We start from the raw sequence: 15,163 nt of genomic DNA, 5'->3' as shown, positions 1-15,163 counted from the left end.
CATGGTCTAGCATCTCACTAGGGTCACATTCCATTTATGTTATGGTTTAAAGTAATAAAATTAAATCTGAAGCAGCCTTATACTCCTTTCTTTTCTATCTTTGAAATACTTGAAATACTTGAATGTTTACTTTTTGGATTGTCCGCTAATATGTGTCAGTCTGATATTTCCTTGTGGAATCTCACTAGTCCAAGTGATCAATTTCTATTCACAATTGATCATAATGATAGGACTAAGAGTCAAAGGGATCACATAAACAAGACTAGTGTCTGCAAATACTAACCGATAGAATAAAAAAGGGAGAGAACGATCCAACATGGGAAGTGAGATACCCAGCAGACTCATAGAATGGCAGATGTCCTAAACAGCACTCTGGCCTCAGAATCAGCCCTTAAGGCATTCAGATCTGGCTGAAAAGCCCATGAGAGTATTTCAGGCATGGAAAGCCAAGACACTCTGGCAAAAAAAAAAAAAAAATGACCTAGATGAAAGATCTCTGCGAGTGCGATCCCAGGGGGAAAGAACAGGTCATCAAAGAAGGAGGTACCTTTCTCTGAAGGGAGGACAGAACTTCCACTTTGGCTACAACCTTGTCTAAACATGATCAGAGTCGGTGAACTCAAAAGGCTTTCATAGCCTTGGCAACTCATGACCAGAGCCTGGGGTGATTACTGATGCCATAAACAAGAGTGTCAATTTGTTAAGTCAACAACAGGAGTCACTGTGCACTTACTCCTCATGTAGGATCTCTGTCCTTAATGTGCTGTACATTGTGATTTAATGCTATAACTAGTACTCAAACAGTATTTTTCACTTTGTGTTTCTATGTGGGTGCAAACTATTGAAACCTTTAATTAATATATGCTAAACTGATCTTCTGTATATAAAGAGAATTGAAAAGAAATCTTGAAAGAGGAGAGGGAGCAGGAAAGGGGAGGGTTGCGGATGGGAGGAAAGTTATGGGAGGGGGGGGAAGCCATTGTAATCCATAAGCTGTACTTTGGAAATTTATATTCATTAAATAAAAGTTAAAAAAATTTTGATTAACATTTATTAAAAAAGAATAGGACAGAAGAAAGGCATTATTAACTGGAATCATATTATTTACCCCTATTTACTTTCTACACACATACACACACACACAAATACATAAACACAAACATAGGTGAAGTTCAATTACTTGGAAAATGTAATATCAGCTACATTTAGCAACTGTAATTTCACAATTTTTCTTTTTTAAGGTAAAGCATTATGTAGGGAGGAAATTTAAATCTATATGATTATATTATGTCCAATCTAAATAACTCTACACTAGTTTTAAAATGCACTAACAGTTTCTGCTTAAAGCTATTGTTATCATGGTGAATACCAAATACGGATTTTCTAATTCTACCAATTTTCTTTTCTTTTCTTTTCTTTTCTTTTCTTTTTTTACAGGCAAAGTGGACAGTGAGAGAAAGAGACAGACAGAGAGAAAGGTCTTCCTTTGCCGTTGGTTCACCCCCCCGTGACTGCTGTGGCCGGTGCGCTATGGCAGGCGCACTGCGCTGATCTGAAGCCAGGAGCCAGGAGCTTCTCCTGGTCTCCCATGCGAATGCAGGGCCCAAGGACCTGGGCCATCCTCCACTGCACTCCTGGGCCACAGCAGAGAGCTGGACTGGAAGAGGAGCAACCGGGACAGAATCTGTTGCCCCGATCGGAGGATTAGCCTATTGAGCCACGGTGCCAGCCAATTCTACCAATTTTCAATATTTTACATTTTATTTCATAAACAATTTTGATTCTCTTCCATGTCTTTTCTTATTTATTGTATCATATCAATATGGACTCATAAGTTGATATTCAATGTTTCAAAATGCATTGTTTATACTTTCCTTAATGCTCAGTTTGACTGAGAATTGACAAGTGGGGTTCTTTCCAAAACACCTTTTATATATTTTAGCATTTGCGATTGACTGATGTGTAGGTGGTAACATTTCAAATATTAATTTTCAAGAAGTTAGATATACAAAATTATCATAATAAATATTTAGCAATACTCAATAAATTATAAGATATTTGATTTTCATTAAATAGAGAGTAAAGCAAGAATAGAATGTAAAACATAATTTTCAGTTAGAAAATTCTGCTATCATTTTAGTCTTCATAGACTACCTAGAAGAATTGCTTTCTTTATTTTTTTCTAAGGAAACAATCTTGAAAGGATTATCTGAAAAGATTAAATTAGGTTTCCAATCTGGTATTCTGTTTTATTGTAAAAGCTTTAAATAAGGGGTGAACAGGTTTTTTTGAATCTGTGTTTTTGAACTTCATTTCTCTATATTTTATCTTGAGTAAACTTGCAGAGGAAAAGTGGTTGAATTTAGGAGATACCTGTCATTTCTGAAGGTAATAATAATTCCAGTTTGATTTGGGACAGTTTCATATAGAGCATACAGATTTGGGTCTGATGATAGTATTATAATCTTTGGAGAAATTCACAGTGGCAATATTTGGAATGTTCCATCTGAATTGCTCTTCTCCAAACAGATGGCTACCACCATCCCCAACACCTGGATCCCACCTTTGGAGTCATGGGTAACAATATCACTGTATCCTGCAGTACCAGGACTGTAACAATCATTACCATTTTCCTCAAACCCATTAGAATCAGCCTGGTGGGACCTAGAGAAGAATCCCTACTTTTTGCTTCTCTGGATATATAACTTCCACTGCAGAATCTCCAATAGACCTGGCAGTCACCCTGTAGGACTGGAGTGTTGTTTATTTCACATCTCCAAGTCCTGTAACTAGGGCTTTAGATGCTGTAAGCTCCAACACCAGTCAATAGTGTGAAACAACCTAAAGATTTGCACTTTTCTCCAAAACTTGTATTTATATATTTTATTTTTAACTTTTATTTAATAAATATAAATTTCCAAAGTATAACTTTTGGATTATAGTGGCTTTTTCCCTCCATAACCACCCTCCCACCTGCAACCATGCCATCTCCCACTCCCTCTCCCATTCCCATTCATATCAAGATTCATTTTCAATTATCTTTATACACAGAAGATCAATTTATTATATACTAAGTAAGGATTTCAACAGTTTGCACCCACACAAACACAAAGTATAAAGTACTGTTTGAATACTAGTTATATCGTTAATTCACATAGTGCAACACATTAAGGACAGAATTCCTATATGGGGAATAAGTGCACAGTGACTCTTGTTGTTGATTTAACAATGGAAACAAGCATGTAAGCAAATAGGGATTGGAAGGGATACATTATAGACCATACTTTACATATCTTTGTCATATAGAATTTGAAAGTCATGAACAACCATTAACACATTAAGTAAATATCAGTATGTGTCTATCAGGGTCACACACAATAAAAACAAAGAAAAAAAAAGACTTTGAAAAAACATAGCTAAAATGTCGGCTGACAAGTTTGGTACAAGAAAATATCACTCAAGTGTATGAAAAATAGTAATGGTATTAGCAAAGTAAATATACATTTTGATAATACTTAAGAATTAAGAAATGAAAAGGGATTTGGGGAAGAATAAGAAAAAAATTATTATATTTCTGTAGGCAAACACCTTATCTAGAATTTTTGAAAGAAATATGGATGAATAGAGCAAGAAAACATTTGGTCTGTGATATTTTAATTAATTGGACAAATGATCTTAAGAGACACTTCTCAAAAGAAATGAATTTATGCTTCCAAAAACAGTTTTAACAAGCAAGCTAAAATTATTCCTTGGAGAAAGGACAGTCTCTTCAACAAATGGTGTTTGGAAAATAAGATCTCCATGGGTAGAAGTATGAAGCAAGATTTCTACCTTACAACCTACATAAAAATGCACTCACAATGAATCAAGGATCTAAATCTAAGATCTGAAGCCATCAACACACTAGAGGAAAACATAGGAGGAACTCTACAAGACATTGGCGTAGGCAAAGACTTCTTGGATAAGATCCAGAAATACAGGCAATAAAGGCAAAGAGACTAATGGGATTACATCAAACTAAGAAGCTTCCGCACAGCAAAACAAACAATGTGAAGAGGCAACTGACAGAATGGCACAAAATATACTTCTGATAAATGATTAATATCCAGAATATATAAGGAGCTCAAGAAACTCAGTAACAACCAACCAAATAGTTGAGTTAAGAAATAGGATAAGGATACATACAGGAATTATTCAAAGGATGAAATAAAAATGGCTAATAGACTTATGAAAAGATGCTCAGGATCACTAGCCATTAGATAAATGAAATAAAAGCCACAATAAGGTTTTACCTCACCCAAGATAGATGACTATCATCAAAAACTTAAAAAAATAGCAAACACTGGCTAGGATGTGGAGAATAAAGTACCCTAAAATACTGTTGGAGGGAATTTAAACCAGAACAGCCATTATGGAAGACAGTATGGAAATTGCTCAGAAATCTGACAATAGATCTACTATATGACACAGCCATCCTACTCCTAGAAATTTACCCAAAAGAATTGAAATCAGTTTATGAAAGAGTTATCTGTATCTCTATGTTCGTAGCAGCTTAGTTCACAGTTACTAAAATATAGAATCAATTCAGATGTCCATCAACTGATGATTGAATAAAGAAATTACAGTACACATGCACAAAGGAATGGTACTCATCCATAAAAAGAAAGAAATCCTGCCTTTCACAACAAAATAATGCATTAGAGATTATTTTGCTTAGTGAAATAAGCAGAAAAGACAAATATCAAATGTTTTCTCTTATTTGTGATAACAAATATACAGAGTACAAAAAAGTGTAATGTATATTAGTGAAATTGACATCTTGAGATTTGATTATTACTTATAGTCCTTGTCAGTACCCATAAAGAACAACTTTCTACTTGCTACTTATTGAAATATTTATTTAATGGAGGATTAAATTTTTGATTATAAAGTAAATTTAAACTATATCATTGCAAAAATTAAAGAAAAATAAGAAAATAACAAGGTGGGAGGATGGGAAATGGGAAGGAAGAGGGAGAGAGGATAGGTGGGGAGCATCATTGTTATTAAAATTGTACATATGAAGGACATAAAATCTGTTTCCTTTATATGCCTAGATGCTCACATGCATACATATGTACAAAAAGAAGATATTCAAATGACCAAGAGAAATAATAAAAAGTTACAGTATCACTAATTGGGGAAATGAAAACCAAAATCACAAAAAAGTACCATCTTATCACCCTTAAAATAGCTATTATCAAAAAATAAATAAATAAATTCTAGGAGAATACAGAGAAAGTGGAACTTTTGTACATTTCTAGTGAGATCTTCAATTAGTCCAGTTATGTTGAACAGTAGTCAGTTTCCTTAAAATATTAAGAATAGTACTGCCATATGATTCAGCAATTTCAATATTGGCTACGTTTGTGTGTGTGTGTGTGTGCATACACATCCCCAAAGGAAATTAAATCATTGTATTTAAAGACACCCATGTTTATTGTGTCAATATTCAAAAATTCATTGATGAATTAATGGATCAATACAATGTAATACACAAATATTTACAAAATAGGATTTTATTCTATCATAGAAGATGAAATCCTATCCTTTGGGAAAACATAGATAGAACTGAAAGATGCTATGGTATGTGAAATAAACTAGGCATCAAAAGACGAATGCAACAGACTGATGAAGCTACAAAAGTTCAGTTTATTGCTATGATGGTGTGACAAATATTTCAGGAAGAATTGTGGTAAGACTTGTTGTGATTTTCACATTAATAAAACAGTTTTATGGTAGTTGTGATTTTTTTACCGACTAAGATCAAGAGCAGACTGGGGATGAGGCCCAGGGCTAGGAACTAAACCCAAGTCCCCCATGTGGGCGTCAGGAATCCAATCACCTGAGCCATCACCGGCTGCTTCCCAGGATCTGTTCTAGCAGGAAGCCAGAATGAGAAGTCAACATGGGAGTCCGACTCAGGCACTCTTATTTAGGATATGTGCTTCTGTCTGTCTATCCATCTTCTCATTTACAAGTCAAGAGCGTATAGCCGTATGTTTATTTTCATTCTTTCATAACACTGAAAAGAAAGTGATAGTTTCGTGAAGATTAGTAAATTATATTCTGAAATAAATGCTTTTTCTACCATAATCTTTAAAATTTTATTGCACCACATTTATAATTATAATTGTATTTTGGTTATTAAAATTCTTCCCAAAATACAGATTTTGATGAGAATATTAGGGTTTAAAAATATTGTGATTTGGTAAAATCATGGTCTATGAAAATAAAGATCTCTTACTTTTAAGGTCAAAATATGTGGACTTAGTTTCTAATTAGAAAAAACATATTATATGTCACCTAAGGCTGAAATTATTTTGCAAGATCCAGAGTAAAATCAATAGTACATAAGTCTATTTTCACAGCACAGGTTCTTTCAAGCTCCTAGGATAATTTAATAACTTTGTGACTAAATAATTAAAAATGAGAACCATGTTAATGAATTGGAATTTCAGCTAGAACAAATATCAATTGTATGCTTTGCAAGGAAGGAAATAAAATATTAGGTGTGCAAGGAGCTAGCAATTATAGCAGTAGATCTAAATTAAGATATATTGATGAAACAGTAAAAGCATAAAGAATATTGTTTAGATGAGTTCACACTTTAAGAAATAAAAAAGAGAGCATTCAAGCATTTTAAAATATATTTGATGTGAATCACAATGTTTTCTAAATTGTATACATGCCTGCCCCAAGAAAGAATATCCATGTTGCTTATATTATGTTGGGTATTTGCACAATGTGGGTATAAGTATAAAGAAATAACTTTGGAAATTTATATTCATTAAATAAAAGTTAAAAAAAGAAATATTCAGTGATTGGTGTGCTATACCATTTTAACTTTATTTAAATGATGACTACTCTTTTACTAGGCTCTTTCTGCTACTTTAATACTTCTAATGAAATGTTTGTTTTATGTCAGGTTTTCCACAACATCATACACTGTATTATTTGCATGAGGAAAGGAGTTAGCATTGGAAAATGATTTTAATCTATTTCAGATAATGAATGCAAAGTTAAAATTTGGCACAGCCTTTTTTACTTTTAAGGCACATTGAGATTCTTAACTATTAAAATCTATTAGGTCATTCCAATAAAAATAGTTGTTCTTTCACTTAGCAACATACTGTGAAACTTTCGTATACCACTTATTTTATTTTCCCTTGAAATTGGTCCTTTTAACACTATTTTTTTTAATCACTGATTGATTTAGAAGAAACTCCTATATAAAATGTTCTCAGCAGAGCCTGAAAGTCTGGCTTTTCCCATCAATTCCTTTCCCATCACACACCATCATCAGAATTTAGATGTATGAGTTGATTTAGGAGCAATGATTTTCAATTCTGGTAATTCTAACACACCAGTTTTAAAATAATAGCTATTCTTTAATTTCCACCCTTGCTATCCTGAAGTTACATCCACAATAACATCATCTACAAATATATTTACAAAATAAATAATATAATAAAAAGAATCAAATATACAAAGACAATATTCACTCAACTATGTAAATGCTTAGACAAAACTCCACAAAAGATAGAATCAGAGAATCCAATTCTTGCATCTATATGCAAAGGCAACATGGTCAAGATTTCAGCAAATGTAGTCAGGTACAAGTACACTGTGTTGGTAATGTGTGCAATAACTATTGCTATTCATGATATGGTTTACTTTGGGTAAAGATCCAAAGACTAATCTAGCTAGATTTCACTGTGTTTTCTTTTTCTTGAAAAGTTATTGTATGTTACAATAGTGTGTGAAAATCTACAGTTGAGAAACATCCAAACAACAGATACTGAGTATTAACGTTAACATAGCTTCTTATGTAATGAATTTGGTAGTCTCTGATAAAAATACCAGTTATATTCATTGCACGTATTCAAATAGTTAGCAATTCCCATTAAGTAACCAGCGCCCTCAGAGGATATTCTACTATAAAAAAAAATCAAACATCAGAAAACAAAATAAAACAGAGAATACCTATGATCCCAAGGAAATTTTTAATTTATGTGGAGAATTAAATAACATACTTTAACAATACAAAAATAACTAGACAATGCAATAATAGTTGTTTAATGATTAAAAATAAATGAGTCATCAGTAAAATTTTTAGTTGGGAAACTCTTCTTTGGAGAATTAAACACAAAACTAGATCTAGGAATGACGTGGAGCTTTCCAAACTATGAGACTGGAGTGACAGCATTATAGTGTATGGAATGTTGTACAAGGAATTCCTAATATCTTTCACCAGAACTTATATTTGAACAGCCAACAGAAACTTATAAACAGATGACAGGTTATTTACCAGGGAAGGAGATTATTAAAATACATAAATAAGCAGTTTAGCATAAAACCATGTACTATACATGTTCTCAATATATTGAAATAAATAAGAAAAATATGTAAAAATGATTCTGGGAGTTATATAGTACAAACTTTGGATGAAAGTCACTATGTATAGGACACATCTAAGAATAAAATTTTTCTACCTTTCATTAAGTCATGTCTTTAGGAAATATTTATAATTCTGAATGGGAGATTTTTCCATTCATCATACTCTTCTCATTTACTCATTAATTCAATCACTTATTTATATCAGTACATGCTCATGAACACATTTTATATTTTGGAGTACAATCCAATTGTCTAATTTTCTGGGTAAAATTATTCAATCTTGGCCATTGCAAGCAAGCAATTTGAATTGTATCATCTATTCCTTTAAATATCCACCATGCACTTGTGTGCATGTGTTTGTGTGTGCATTAGCATTTTCTTATTTTCCAGCATTCCAAGAAGTTCTAGTATTATCTTGTATGCTTCTTGTTACAGTATGACAATCAGCAATTTTCACAAAATGCTTGACTGCTGTCATTGCAATGGCATTAGAAAGGAAGGTCAAGGCATTATGTGTGCTGAAAATATCTCCTTTCAGTAATAATTATCACATGCATTAGTCACATGTAAAAAATCAGCTTTTGAGACTCCTCCAAGATTTTCTTATGTCTTAAGTATTGTACGATGCAGAGACTTGGTATAATTTCTGGCTATTTTATAACTTTTTGTGGTTATTGAATACATTTCCAAATAGTGTATCAAACCATGTTCACATTTTAGAGAGAGACAGTATTACATGACAGTTAAGAATATGCATGCATGATCAGCTATGTTTGTGGGACCATGAAAAGGTTGTTTAATTTGTATGTGCCTATTTTCTGATATGTAGAGTAGTAATACGAATATTGTCTTGTTAGAGTTGTGAGGGTTGTTAAATTTAAATAAAATTCTAGAACAATGCTATCATATCATAAGTGATGTACAGTGTTAGCTGATATTATCTATCATCTTACATTAACAATACTATTTATATGTATGTAAATATGTGTAGGTGAGAATATAGTTTAAAAGCTGTCATATATCATGACTTTTGTAGGCATTTAAATGTGATGAGAAGTACACTGGAAATAAATACATGATCTGATTTCTGGTTTGGCAAGATCATCCTGGGGGCTATGCAAAAAATGGACTATGGTTATTGGTGGGGTGTCCTGTTGAAAGGTTGTTGCATTAGTTCAGAGAAGAGAAGAAAGTGATGTGGAATATAGTTTTAGTGTGGCCGAAGATGGTTGGGTTCATTATCGTTTTTCATTAGCTACTTTGATTGCAAGGAAGCAAAAGCAATCATCACAGTGTGAGAATATGAAAATACACATTGGTAGCCATACCAATCATACATTAGTGGACATAATATCACATGGACAGTTTGTTAAGACACAGTTTTCTGGGTTGTCCGAGGTTGTGATTTAATAGATTTTTGATTAGGACTTGATAACTTGCATTGATAAAAATTTTCCAGGTGAAGCTGAAACTGAACCACACTATTAAAACCTTTGCCTTAGGGACCGGCGCTGTTGCACAGTGGGTTAATGCCCTGCCCTGAAGCACCAGCATCCCATATGGGTGCCGGTTTGAAACCCGGCTGCTCCACTTCCAATCCAGCTCTCTGCTATGGCCTGAGAAACCAGTAGAAGATGGCCCAAGTCCTTGGGCCCCTGCATCCGCGTCGGAAACCCAGAAGAAGCTCCTGGCTCCTGGCTTCGGATAGGCGCCAGCTCCAGCTGTTGTGGCCCATTGGGGAATGAGACATTGGATGGAAGAACTCATTACCTCTGCCTATCCTCTCTCTGTGTAACTTTGACTTTCAAATAAATAAATAAATCTAAAAAGATGAATTATTGGTTATTAAATTATTAATTATATATTTATATTATGTACTATATACTATATAATAAATTATATTATGCATTATTAATATTATTATTAAATTATTACAACATATTTATATTTAAAAACAGAGTTCTGATATCAGATTTATACACTTTGATAAATATTGCGTTTAATATTTTGAGGTGCTATATTTTAATTATCTAATGGATATTTATATTATGATGATCACTAACAGCTACTTTAAGATACGATAACTCAGTAAAATTACAGATTATGTCTGGAAGTGTGGCTACCTATATATTTTAATTTTTATGAAAAAAATTTACATTAGAGAATACATTAGTACTTTTGTGGCCACATATCACTTTTGTATTCATTATTAATTATTTTAATAGATGATAACTATAAATTAAAGTTAAGTAAATAAATTTTAATCTAATATAAAATAATTTTTAAACATTAATTTAATTGGTTTTGAGTTTATAACTGAATTTCCAAAGTTCTCAAAAAGATATAATTTTATTTACCCAAATATTTTAAAAAAATGAACATTTTTAAATGATATATTTGCTTATGAGTCAAAATATTTTTCTATTTGATTATGAATCAACTATTCAGCTAAACATTTGTCCTAATTGTCTTTGTGTCCACAGCTCTGAAACATGAGTCCTCTGAATATTTTTTTTAAACTATGCTCTTGCAATGTATTTCTGAATATATTTATATATGTCTCTGATATCCGAATACAGTTTTCCTTTAATTTGTTTCATTATTCTTATTTTTTTCTCATTTATGTTAAAATGCTTCCCACTTATTCTTTACTATAACGTAAATTCAGGAAGTTCTTAGGATGGGGAAGGTGACATGGAGGAAAAGTGAGCATTTTTGGTCAAGAGCAAAGCATAATATTGCATCCTGTGAGAACATATTATAGATTTGGATATGGTTTTTAATATTGCCATGAAACAGGATTTCTTTTTCATGCTCTTTTTATGTCCTCAGCTTCATTAGCTTCCATTTCTCTACACTGAATTTTAAAAGCTACTTAGCTGTCCATTCTCCTAGTTTATCCAAGTTATTCACGTTTTTACTATTCAGTTTCTTAGCAGTGATGGGCTCCCGCTCCTTTCCAACAGTCAGCAAATATCTTCACCTCAACCGGTGCACAGTTCCAGGTTCCTGTGTGGGCTGCTGCTTCCCTATGTATGCATGATCTGACGCTGCCTCTGAAATATTCCGTCTCCAACTGCTCAGCAAGTTTGTAAATCCACTAGCAGATTAACCTTTCCTAGCCTGTATTTTCTGGTAACTGGGATTCAGTAGAGTTCTTATAAGATTGAGGTAAATCTAGGGCTTAATGTTTATGCCCTAAATACTAACAATCAATTCCCCTTATTTTTCACTGTTTTTCCTCAGAAGATGTTTTGTTAAGTTTTGTTAAGTTTTGCTGAAGGCACAATCTAATTATGTGTTAAAAATACACACAGACACAGACACATACAGGAAACAATTTTCTCTGAACATAGTTATGTGAGCACTTGCCTGGTTTTAAGAGCTGAATATATTAATAATTATGATAATAATTGGCATTTGGATCTTCTCATTTTAAACACCTTTGTTATCCATTCAGGATAAAACAGATTATCTTCCATTCAGGTTTATCCATAACTTTATCTGGAGACTTAAGATTTATTTTTTAAAAATAGTCTTCCATTTTAAACTGCGGTTTACATGGTTTCTTAATTTAAAAGTATCACAATAATTCAGATTGATTGAACATTTAAAACTGAAAATTTCTCAATGGCTTTTTGAAGCTTGAAAAGTACATTTGTAGTCCAGTTTCAACAGGTCAATTATGATTTGTTCAAGACAAATTTTTGAAGCAGTTGTGATTAGTTAAATGACGCAGTTTAAAGGATGTTTATTTATTGTGAATTGCCACAGGATACTAAATTGTGGAAGAAGTCATTGGTAGCTCAGTGAAAAGTAGCACTGCTAGGTCTGTCACTGTGGCACAGCAGATTAGGCCAGTGCCTGTGATGTCAGCATCCCCTGTGAGCGCTGGTTGGAGTCCTGGATGCTAAACTTACGATCCAGTTCCCTGCAAATGCATCTGGGAAGATAATAGATGATGGCCAAATTTTTTGGACTCCTGCAACCCATGAGATAAACCTGGATGGAGTTTAAGACTCCTGGTTTACCCTGATTTAGCTCCAGCTATTGCAGCTATTTGGGAAATAACCGAGTGGATGAAAGATCGCTCTCTCTCTCCCTCTCTGTCTTTCTCTCTTTTTGTCTGTCTGTCTGTGTGTGTATATGTCTCCCTGTGTTTCTGTAACTCTGTCTTTCAAATAAATAAATAAATATTAAAAGAACAGAAAAATAGATCTTATTTATAATACTTTTGAAATAAAATATGAATATTTATGTAAGTTTGTGAAGAATTTATCCAGACTGTTGTTTCCATAGGTAACTTAGATATAGTCCCCACATTTCATATCCGTAAACATGCATATGGTGAATGAAGTAACACTGGACTACTGTCCTTTGCTCTATGAATTTCTATTCTAGATGTTCTATGTGCTTGTCTCTTAAGTCATTCTTCATTGTTTATTTTTTTTTTTTATTGACATCAGTAAGGGTTTTCGTACAAGTGCTTGGGTATCACATTTTCCTCTTTTTAGGAAAAATACATCTTGGGAAAGTTTGTGATAATACAATGAAGATGAATGTAAAACCCAGTGGTCGTGTTCAGAGGACTGACAGTTAAGCACTGATGAGATACTTATTAGACCTAATGTCATTTGAATTCAGTTATGAATGTAAGAACATGTAAGAAATTCTAGAAATATAAAGAAAGAGGTTTTTCGTTAAATTGTAATGACTGACCTCCGGATCCCTAGTATTACCTGAGAGATGCCCTATTCGTGAGAATAAAGAGCCCCTGCACTTCTGCCACAAAACTTAAAAAGAAGCTAATTCATTTTTCTTTATTAAAGAATGATTCATCTTGTAACTTTAGGATATTTTATTTCATTAAAATAAATGTCACAGTATTTGATATTTTCCCCCATGTATTTATATGCCTGGTCTCTTAATGAGCATATAATTACATTATAAAATTATTAAATGGAGGATTGACTCAAATGTGATGTCTGTGGTGATTAAGATTGATAGATGTCTCAGGCCACAGACTAGTTATGACTGAAATTTCTGTTCACATTTCAAAGAGGTTTGCTCAATCTAAAACAAATTGCAACACAAGAAAAACTGAACCCATGATCTAAAGCATTTCTTTGTTTGGAATGAACACCCAAGTAACTACCCTAACCTGCACTTTATAAGATTCATAAACATTACCTATGTTATAACATGGCATATTGTTTTTGACTGCTTAAAATCTGGCTCAATTTCTGACTATTTAATCTTAGAAAATGGGCAACTCTATATCTGCAACATCTTAAATACAGCAGCCATAAAAGCAGCTCAAATGCAGCATTCTGGAGATGACTATAAACTTCAAATTCAGTCCTATCTTCCTTCATTCATAATCTACATGGTGCATGGTTATACATGAGCATTCTAATAAAATTGTTTAGATCTTAGAAATACGAAACAAATATCCTTCATAGAACATAAGGCTTAGGTTTTTTTTTTTTTTTTTGGTGTAATGAATGTTTCAGGTAAGTAAATATTACTCAGATACATGAATACTCTTGTTACTTTCTAGGCAAAGTAAATCTCTCAGATCAACTGTTGCATCATTCTGGATTTTATTGTAAATGCAGACTCGGCAGCTCAACTTTTGCCTCCTGAACCAGAGTGGGTACTTGCAGAAGACTGGCTAGCTGATTCTATGCATATTAAAGTTTGAGCTACTCTCCTTTTTGTGATTCTTTATGTCTCTGTGGCTCAAAACTAAATTCTATTTATCCCTATGGGCTATTCAATTATTTCTGACTACAGTTGGAGTATGACAATAGAGGTTTCTGTTTGTTTGTTGAAGATTTATTCAGCGAGTTTCTACTATGCCTCAGTATGCACTGCACTCTGTGATAGATGTTGATCATTCAGGCAGAGCCAGAACAGCATACATACCCTTAGAGTTCCCACAGCAAGTGTAAAGACAAAGGGATAAAATTTTACAGTTTGGTGTAGCACATGCTTTTTCCTAGTAAGTTCGTACTGATAAATCCATGTCCACATGACAAAACTATTTTGAAAGTAGGAAGAAATAATTTGACAGAAAGATATCTTAATGAATTTTCTCCTAAGGAAAGTCAGTCAGTCTTCTTAGGTATTCACCAAAAACCACATTTAGCAAAAAGTAGCATAGTCAATCATTCATGTCTGTATAGTATATGTGTATAATATAGTAATATAAATAAGGCAATGTTCACATGTTTTATATTCCAATATGCATTTTATATTTATATGTACATTTCTAGGTTTGTATACTAAGACAAAAGTATAAAATAATTACCCAAGGCTGCAGAAAACTAAAAAGTCAAGGTGAAATTTAAATTATGAATATAATATAAACATTTACTCATGTAAATAGTTAGATAATATTAAGAATGTAATAGTATTTCTTCCCTTGTAAAAGTCTTTTTTGGTCACATTACTGGCAAAATATTTGATTAATGAATCATAGGTGTATTTTTTACTAAATATATAGTATATATAACAAATCTATATAATAGCCTATATGATATAATAAGGCAACTCCTATAAAGACATTAATGTCAGTGAAGAATGATGGGAAATTAAAAGTAGTCTTCAATTACATATTTCATAATTTTGACCAATGATTCCTTTAAAACATATTACAGGGTTTTTATTCTGTCTTCTAATTATGATCAATTTTTAAAACATCAGAATGTCACTCTCTAAA

This window comes from Oryctolagus cuniculus, chromosome 6 (assembly GCF_051225735.1).
Source record: "Oryctolagus cuniculus isolate XC-2025 breed Fujian yellow rabbit chromosome 6, ASM5122573v1, whole genome shotgun sequence".
Classification (NCBI taxonomy): Eukaryota; Metazoa; Chordata; class Mammalia; order Lagomorpha; family Leporidae; genus Oryctolagus; species Oryctolagus cuniculus.
Note: the sequence above shows the minus strand (reverse complement) of the source record.